Raw genomic sequence first — 10,202 nt, 5'->3', positions numbered from 1 at the left:
AGCAGCTTTTCTACAGCCAGAGCACGTGAATCAAAATGTTGACCTCAGTGGAGTCAGAGACTAAGCCTCTGCTGATTTTCCTGGGACAAAGATTTCAGCCCCGAGTTCTTGTCCTGTGAGCTCAACATCAGCTGCAACACTCGGGCTCCTTTACATGCGGTCTCTGAGGGGATGCAGGAGAGATGGACACCAGGGTGGCTCCTACCAGGACTTCAGTCCCCTTGCTTTGCTGCTGGCCTGGTGCAGCTGGAGCTGGACGGTCCACCAGCCTGTTTGGGCTTGTAAATTCTCTTCTGAGGAATAAATAAATAAATTTGTGAGTGAATTGTTTGCTCTCTGGGTTTTGGATTCATAAAACATTTGTAATATTTAAATTGCTTTTTCCTTGTCGTTTTTTTTTTTCATTGGGGATAATTATAGGACAACCAAATATTTTCTTATTCTGCTTTCTGTTCGCATTTTTTGCTTAGATCACCATTTGATTTATTTCAACATCATTCTTTGTGCTACACAGGTCTTTCATGAAACAGCAATATAGTAAAAAATTTAGACCACCCTTTACTTTGGGTAAAAAAAAATAGGGAGAAGGGAACAGCAATGTTAAACTCCACAAGGATTCAAATACTATTCTTGCCCCCAGTGCTTCCACCAAAATGATGGGATTACCAGGTGTCAGCTCCCTCTCCTCTTCATGTTCAGAAAGACATTTACAGTTCAGGGTGGGCACTTGTCAACAGTACCCAATTTTGGAGGGCTTCCATTAGAAAAATTACGGAAAGGGGGCTTTCTCACTAGGGCCTTCTACACTTTAATTTTGCCAGTTAGACTCTTCCAGAATGGGTAAAGAAAAAAGACCCTAGTGTAGATACATTTTATCAATATAAGAGTACTTGTAACATTTAATACCTGTTCAGGTATTTACGTGGCTGTAGCAGTATAAAGTGCTTTTCTACTGCAGCTGCAGTAGGGGTTTTACTAGTACAGCTATCATTTATAAAAAAAATCACAGTTCTCCCTGACATAGGCTGGTTTTCAAGAGTGCAGAAGCCCACAAATCACTCACAAAAATTAGGAAAATTAATCTTCAGTCATTGAACCTTCAGATATCTATTAGTTTTAGTTTTACCAAAGCAGCAGCACAGAGACCACGTGTCTGTATACTGTTTCTGGGGCTCCTGGCCATGAATAAACAGTTAAGGGGAAAAAGCTGCATGCCTGCCAAAATAATTCTTTTTTCTTTTCTTAGCCTGTTAGTTTCTTCACTTCAGTTGCTTCGGGGCATCACTAAAAATTAAGACAAAATTGCTATAAAAGATTATTGTTACAATAAGAGCAGATGCTCATAGGAGCAGATTTCAAGCTGAAGATTTTTCTTTTTCCTAGCCCCAGTTTGAGAGTTATCTATTTGTAGAAGCATCAGGCTCTACAACATTATCTATGCAAAGTGCATTTCATTACAGTAATCACAGGAAGATATTTTCACAAGGAATCAGCACAATGTATAATGTGTGCTGTAATGTGATGCAGAAATATATATTACAATATATAACTATAATAGTTTCAAATGTCTTAAGTGCTGCCTGAAGTACTTGTTACATGGGCAAAACTGGAATGTTGTTTTTCCCCATGAAGCAAGTACATCATTTTTTAGCTGCCAACAAGCTGTGAAATGGTAGTAACTTTAGGATGTCGCCATATCCCGCCACCATGAATGCCAGCCTCCAAGGGCTTCAAGTATCCTGCTTTAGTCAGTAGAATTCCCTAGTTTTAACTATTCAGTTCAGAATATTGTAACTATTTTAGTGAACCTAATTTTTCATTCTTTTGACTGCAGATAAGTACTTTAATGAAAAGCAAGGCTAATATTTTAAAATAAAGCTTCATCACAGTTGCTTTGCAAGGACCCCAGTATGTGTATTTTGTATTATTCACATTTAGGGACAGAAAGTACAGAAGTGTTGGAATAGATGATTATGTACCATTCTTAAATTATAAGCATATAGCAAAATACAGAAGAATACTGGGAATATACTTACAAATCTACCAATGGCATTTTCTGTATTATACTTGCTGTATGTCAGAAAGTCTTTTAAGCCTTAAAAGTACATGGCAAACTCTTTTGGCATAACATACTCTTACTGAAGTAAACAATGTGCATCAATAATAAAATAAGTATTGGCCTAAATTGTACAGTCAGATCAGGTTTTCTGTTAAAAGGCTGATTGCCCCCAACATCCAAACAAAATACAATGGAAGCTGTGTTTATGTTTAAACAATATTCAGATTTAAACTATATTAAATACCATTTCTAATTCAGGGCTTAGTTGGGTATACCTTGCTCATACAAGTAATCCTAGCGATTTTACTGCTGGCTACTATAATTATAGGATCAATTGAAAAAAAAAAACAAAAAAACCCCGAAAAAACCCAAAGAAGGCAGAGAAGATGGTCTGCACGTGAAGACTGGGACCTAAATTAGTAAGATACAAACCTCGAAGGGGAAAAAAAAGAGTTCTATCAATGGATCGTTCACTGTCTCTTCCAGTACCAAAACTAAGGGGAATTAACTATAACTACAACGATAAAACTGATTCAAAACAAACAGAAAGTGGTGGCATTTCACATAATGTGTCATTACGCAGCGGAATTGCTTGTCACAGGATGCTGGGGAAGCTAAAAGCTTACACAGGTTCTTGGCAAGACCGGACATGTTCACGGAAAAGAAATCCATGGACTATTACTAAGTACATAGAAAGAACATCTGGCTCAGGAATTGCCTGGCAGCATATGGCTGCAAGCTGGTGAAAGCATTGGGAATGTCGGCCCTGCTTTAAAACTCTTGTATGGGCGTCTTTTAAACACGGGTAGGATACCAGACAGATGGATTTTTGGTCCAATCCAGTAGAGCCACTTTTATGTTCAAATAGGCCATAATTTAAAATAATTCTGGTTCCTTGCAACAATGAAAGTAGTGTAAATGCGTATGAATGACAAAAAACACAAATTACGATTCAGTATATAGGACAGTAGCAAAAAACTTTTATTATATTGCATTATTTTAAAAAATAACTTTTTTTAAAAGTAACACATTCTGTTAACTTTATGATTTAATTTCTTGAGCTTTCTGAGGATACAATTTTCTGATTAGATTTAAAAGCATCACCATTTGAGGAAATCTACATCACATTTAACGTGCCATGGTCACAAATAACTCTCAGGAACTCTGTCCTAAACCTGGATCTTGTGAGGCACAGGCTGGCCTGCTCCTGCTTTGCAGAAATGAATCAATTCTTCAATTCTAGCCCCTGTAGCGGAAACATTTTCAACACAGAATAACACTGACAGTGTACTTATCTGCAGAACACAGGCCCCTTTCTAAATTGCAAGCCAAGTTTATAGCTCATAGTGGATGTTCAGTGTTATCTTAATTCAGTGAATTATGTATTAGCAAAATAAACATGTATTTAAATTTTAATGGTGCATTTTAGTCAGGCGAAACTGTTGTGTTTATGCCCTGATTGGAAATGTAAATATCAAATATGTCAATGGACAAACAGAAAGAGATCCTCTGCATCACTCCAAATTTCTGAGTGATATTTTGAGTTAAAGAATTACAACTGTCAAATACATTTTGCTATAGCAAAAAGTACAAATATTAAGAATACCTCTGGATTGAAGACTTTCTAAAAAAAGATCTGTTCTTACTATAAAATGTCAGTATGTATTATCAGCTCCTATGTCCTTCAAAAAATTACATTCACATGCATCCCCAGAGCTCATAATCCAGCTCATACTGATGCCCACAGACTGTCCCGCTGATCATTTGGTTTTGGTGTTATGTTTGAAGCAGTAGGGCTGAAACCTAAGAATGCATTTTAAATAAACTGTATTTACTTCAGACTAAACCAAGGTAGATGGTGCAAACAAAAGAAACCCCCTTGAGAATACTCACAAGAACTCATCTGTTTAAAGATGGTATTAAACACAGTTTATACAACAGGCATTTAATATAAGCAGAGTATTCCATATTTTGTTTCCTTCCATTTCATCCCTAAACATTTGATCACTATTCATACATTCTGCAGTGTCATAAAAATACCTGCAATATTTAATTCCATCTACTAGGGCTTGCAATATTTTTATTTTGCCCCAACTATTTGTATTTGCACGCAAAGTCTCATTATTGGAAGCAGCTAATACAAAAGAGCACTGCAGAATCCAGTGATTTGCTAAGCTAACAATCTTAGCATCAATCTTAGCTAATACAAGAGTATGTCCAAAGATCCTCTGAATTACTAATTAGTGGTTGCACAAACTCCAGAGCACAATTCTAGAAGCGAATGAGAAGTTCAGTCCCTGCGCAGCCAGTCCATGGCATGTTCCAGCCTGTGAAACCATCATCCTCAAACATGAAGTAAGGAATTCTGTTTCTCATAGTGCATGTCTGCTAGGAAGAGTAGACAGCAGAGTAGGACCATTTGTCCTTTCTGTCCTGCTATTAGGAATATTTTGTGTTTTGCAAAACAGAGAGCAGTTTTGTTTTCACTCCCCTCAACAGTTACTGGGCTGCTGTAGGTGGATTTTGAGAGACCTTGACCATGAGCCCATTTACCCCAGCAGAAGTTGGGAGTTCTGCTGCTGGAAGTTAAGAGCTGGCTTTGAGTATTTCTGCTGTCAGTAATTAGGATTGTTGTCTGGATCAGAGCCTAATAGTTCCCAAACTGACACTCACATAATCCTTCCCTCCTTTCCTGTGTATTAGCATGATCTACAGCACACACACACAGTGCTGGGTAACGGTACGTGCAAACCAGGTACCTTCTATAGCCTTCATTGTTCTTGTAAATACGGACATTTCTATTTTCAATTCAAAGGACTTCACCTGAAATTATAATAAAGTATTCCATGGGATCCTTCACTTCTGATTTTCTACTCTTGAAAGGTACACAATTATTTGCCTTTCAATGTCACCCTTTTTTTTCTCCCCTCTATCCATGTCTGCATTTCATTGTCTTCCCAAGCTAAACTCAGAAAACATCCATAAAGAGGGACAGGATCTTCAGGCTAAATTCTCCCACTTCACAACCAACAGCGGTCACTCTTCTGTGCATCACCAACTCAAAAGGAGATTTAAAAAAAAAAAAAAAAAATGTTCAGTTTTCTGCTTTCAAGGAATACTCTGTCATTTAGCAAGCCTTTGTTTTATCTCCAATACCAAATATATTCAATATATGTGAACATACCAGTGGTTGTCAGTCAAACCAGCGCCTATGATGGGACCGTGATCCAACAGTGTCCAAATCTGATTCTCATGGATGAGTTTCGGAACTCCAAGCTTCACCTAAGTACCCCAGCAATTTGAAGCTCAGGGAATACTTGAGGCAAACGTAATTTCATGTCCTGAAAGAGCAGCTGGCAGGAAATACAGAGATGTCAGCCTGATGTCCAGTTTCAAGGCAGGATCCTCCAGCTCCCTTCAAAAGACTGCAAACTTCACACTTGGCCTTCTGCCAAGAGTGGCAATTGCAAAGTGTCATGACATGCAATGCTTACGCATTTTTTTATGTGCCCCAAATGCCTGTTTTTCTCCTTATGACAAGTTTTGGATCCTGCTGTCCCACATAGCATGCTCCTAACTACAGAATTAAAAATAAAGTGTTGGTGCAGAACAATGTCGGTTGGTTCTTTGGGTACTTACTAAAGCAGATGCCAAAAATAAACAAGACTATACTATATGTAATACGTGTATACATTTAAGAGGTTTTTATTGTGATAAATACGCAAATTTACTAAAACATAAATTGGAATGACTGAGCTTTTAATGGTGCAAGCAACAATCTACCACAATTTTTTTCCATTAGATTAAGGAGAAAACAGCTGTTGTTAGATGGCAGCATGATGCCAACAGTCAAACAGGAACAGCATTCAAGTCATCTTAATCCTAGTGCACAAGCATTAATAGAGGCTTTTCTTTCATCACAAATGACTAATGTAGCTAACCTCTGACACTGGCCTGAACTTCTGACTTACTTACCTAAGAAAACTATATGTTGTTGTTAGCAGTGTAATAGATGAAGTAATGTTTCCTTTAGCAAAAAGGATTTATAAATCTGATGTAAACCGTTAAATGGGTAGCAACACAAAGCCCAAAACATTAAAATGGTATCTCTGCATTAGCTCTAAAGACATCTTGAAAGCAAACATAACACCCCGTACTGCACTTAAATCTATTATATACAGATCATCATGACTTCCCTTTTATCAAATTGAACTGGACCTTATACTCTGCTGAGTGAGAGAGTTCAAAGGAAATTGCTAAGGACACAGAGTGCAGGGGGAGTCAGGGTATACCAGGGAGTTCATTGCATGCAAACTGCTCTTGCTTAGGAGCAGAAATGCAGTCCTGAAAGACTGAGAAGACACTTCAAACTGACATTTACTCAAACACTTCTGTTCTGCCCTCATTTCATGCCTGTCTTATCCTGTAACACTGAAGGTCTTTGTTGATCCCATTTGTAGCAGGTGTATGTACGCATGCATGCATTCATAATTCTTATTTTTAAATTTATCTTAAAAATGTCTACTTACCTCATATCACTATTACATTTAACAAAGATATATTTTCATGTACTTTTATTATCATCTATATTTTGATGATATTTTACTGCTATTATTACTATTATGATAGCAGTCATTTTTAAATTCTTTCAATTTTGTTTCAGTCAGTTTTTATTGACCATACTGGGTATATCACTTACCAGAAAGCCGAGTGCCACTGTGGGGAACAAAAGCTAAGGACAAATTTGCTGCTGCAGATAGTTCAAAGGATTATCACACAGCCCAATCCTTAAATTTTATTAGAAATTGATCCCTTAACTGAATTAACTATCCACAGCAGGTTTTTATCCAAATTAAGTTTCCTTCCTAAGTTTGTCTAGAGGCAGATGGTAGTCCTTAAAGATTACTGGAGATATAAACCATTCTATCTCATACATATAATTACAAATCAATACCGGGTCTCTAATTCGTAGAGAACATGTGCTTTTCTCTGGCTATGGAATCTTTTGTCTCATTATGCCCAGGTCTAATTGCATTTACTGTCATAATAGCAAAATGTAGCATTTATCTAAGATGTTAATCTGATGCTAGTGCTGGCCACCACATGTGGGACCATATGCTTCTCTACTGTGAAGAGCAGAGAAGACCGAAATTGTTTTAATAGAACTAAAATTTCCTACAGGAAAAATACATGGGAGACCAGTTCTCCTCTCACACCCACCCTTCGCTGTAGTGATCCCACGCCAGTAACATGCAGGGGCGAAGGTCCCACAGCTCACCTCTGTGGCAAAGACTTGATTTAATCATCTGAGACGGACCAAAACTGGCTCTAAAGGACATTTCTCTCCTAGTTGTCAGATGTTATCACAACTGTAATTGTCTTTCTGCGCATGCACGTTCATCTGCACATCTGAGCAACCCAGACTGCAATAGATGCCTCCATCCAGAGGAGTCAATGGCCCTTCAATGAGTGAGAGGCTCAAACAGAGTCCTTTCCTCACAGAGGAAAGGGTAAGGCTCATGAGGTACAAAATAACGCACATTACTTTCCCTTTAGATGGTTAATTTCTTAGTCACAGCAATCAGAAACACTAAAGACTGCTGGACTTCTATTATTCCTTAACTGCTGTTAAATGTGTATCACATAACAGCATTCAGAATAAAAATTGATCCACCAGGTCCAACACAAAGAGGACATACAATATACTACTCTAACAGCATTAATTTGGTTTATAATCCTTATTTAGAAGTGGGCTAGCCTTCTTTCCACTGAATACTATTTGTACTTATAATCTTTGTTCACTTTTGTGTCCAAACAAAAGTATTACAGAAGTACTATGGAAGTATTGAAGTACTACACTTTTTATGATGGCCGAGTGTCATCTTTCCTTGTCATCATTTGAACAAGCGTAATCTTCCAGCAAGGATCCTGATTCTCAACTGAAGCAATTCCCTTTCAGGTAAGTGATCGTCCCAGCCATTTAACTAGTTCAATGTGACACTTCTGCAAAGTGTGAACTGAACCACTACTTCACTCTCCTGCATGCTAAGATTGTCTCTTATTACAAATTTTAACTGAAGCTAATGAACCCACTTAGCACAACTTTCCATAGATACTTTAGGCTTTTTTCATGTTAGGTCCACCATAATAAATTGTACATATGAGTTTCATAGTTTTATTTCAAACAATATCAATAACTTCTTATAAATGCATTAGTAAATGGTGGTTTTCTGATAACCAAGGACTATAAAACCACTCCTCCTACTAATTTTATGTGGCAAAATATTTGGCAGGAATCAGAGTTGTGATGCTGCAGTTCCTCTGTCAGTTGTACCATTTAATGAAATGATCATTTTCTGCTGGATTTAATAGTGAGTACAGACTGGGGTGGGGTTTTAACTTCATACTTGACTCTCTCACACACACAGCTGAATGTTGATTTCTGGCATTCGTAACTCCTGTGCCAAAAAAACGTTATTCTAGTAATTGGAGTTCCTTCACAGCAGCTGACACTTTTCCATGTTTCTTTTGCCACATTCACTCAGCTATGCTGTATTTTCAGTAATTAGTATTTGTTTAAAGTTGAATATGACTACCACTTCTTAGCAACAAAGTAGAATCTATCTGATCGTTCAACTTGAGAGATGAAGGAACAATATTTTTATCTAGATGTTCCTTGCTTACACGATAAAATTAAGCTTTTATTGAAATTTCTGAGTTTTTTGGACTCCTGCCTTTACAAGTTAAGGATCTGATGCAGCGCCATCCACCAAGCTATTCCTATGGTTCTTGGATTCAGGACTTCCGTATCCATCTTTTTCACTGAGTTGCTCTGTACAGCTGCAATGCAAATTACATACAGACAATGCGGAGGATATGTCCCCGGCTTCTTTAATGTTTACTTGCAGGTTCTGACACTCAGATTCAATCACATATCACATCTCCAGAAATCTGGGTTTTGGAGAAAAAATAAATAATTAGATAGCATTATAGCACAGACTATAGGGGTTGGTTTGCACCTGTGAAGAATGGGAGGGACTGTCATTTCTGCTAGAGTAAATGTCAATTCTGCAGAAAGGGAATGAAGGAAAAGACACGTGTAAGCAAGGGTAAGTAGGTCTCGCTCTCCCTACTTTGTGTAAATCCCTAGGCCATTTGGTTTTGCCTCAGGAATTATGGGAAAGTCCATGATGTCAGTGCATGCCCCTGCCCAAAGCATGAGGAGATCCGCCACCTCACCACCTACAGACATTCCAACTTTGAAAACAGTATTAAACGAAACAGAATCAAACAAAATAAGAAAAATTATCTTGGTCCATGCTTGACTGGCTGTAAGGAAGAAACAAACAGAATTTTTAACTCCATAAATAATATCTGCCTCGACTTTAACCTTATTTTTGGGAGGACATGAAGTATGAGGGCTTCTGTCCTTAAAACTGCTAAATTTATTGAACACCTATGACTACTTAATTTTTGCCAGGCATCTTTGTGTTGAGGTTGCCTCCAAATGTCATTCTTGCCACTTGTTTTTTTTCTTGTATTCTATGTTTAGGCCTGGGTGGACATTTTTAAATAGCATGCATTTCTTTTCTCTCACTATTCGTTACTACACTCACTGGGAAGAATATTTTTTACAACTGCAACTATATACCGTTTTTTTACAAAGTGACCAACTTCTTGCCATAAAATTGCTTGACTTATTGTCGTGTTTTAACCCCAGTCAGCAACTCAGCACCACGCAGCCGTTTCCCCCTCCCCCTCCCAGTGGGGTGAGGAGGAGGAAAGCAAAGGAAAAAAAGTAAAACTCGTGGGTTGAGATAAGAACAGTTTAATAACTAAAGTAAAATATAATACTAACAATAGTAATAATGAAATATAATAATAATAGTAATGAAAAGGAATGCAACAAAAAAAGAAGGGGGGGGGAAGGAAAAAAAACAGTGATGCACAATGCAATTGCTCACCACCCGCTGACCGATGCTCAGTTAGTTCCCGACCCGCGATCTGCGCCTCCCGGCCAACTCCCCCCTGTTTATATACTGGGCATGACGTTCCATGGTATGGAATACCCCTTTGGCTAGTTCGGGTCAGCTGCCCCGGCTGTGCTCCCTCCCAGCTTCTTGCACACCTGCTTGCTGGCAGA

The sequence above is a fragment of the Gymnogyps californianus genome, chromosome 3 (assembly GCF_018139145.2).
Source record: "Gymnogyps californianus isolate 813 chromosome 3, ASM1813914v2, whole genome shotgun sequence".
Taxonomy (NCBI): domain Eukaryota; kingdom Metazoa; phylum Chordata; class Aves; order Accipitriformes; family Cathartidae; genus Gymnogyps; species Gymnogyps californianus.
Note: the sequence above shows the minus strand (reverse complement) of the source record.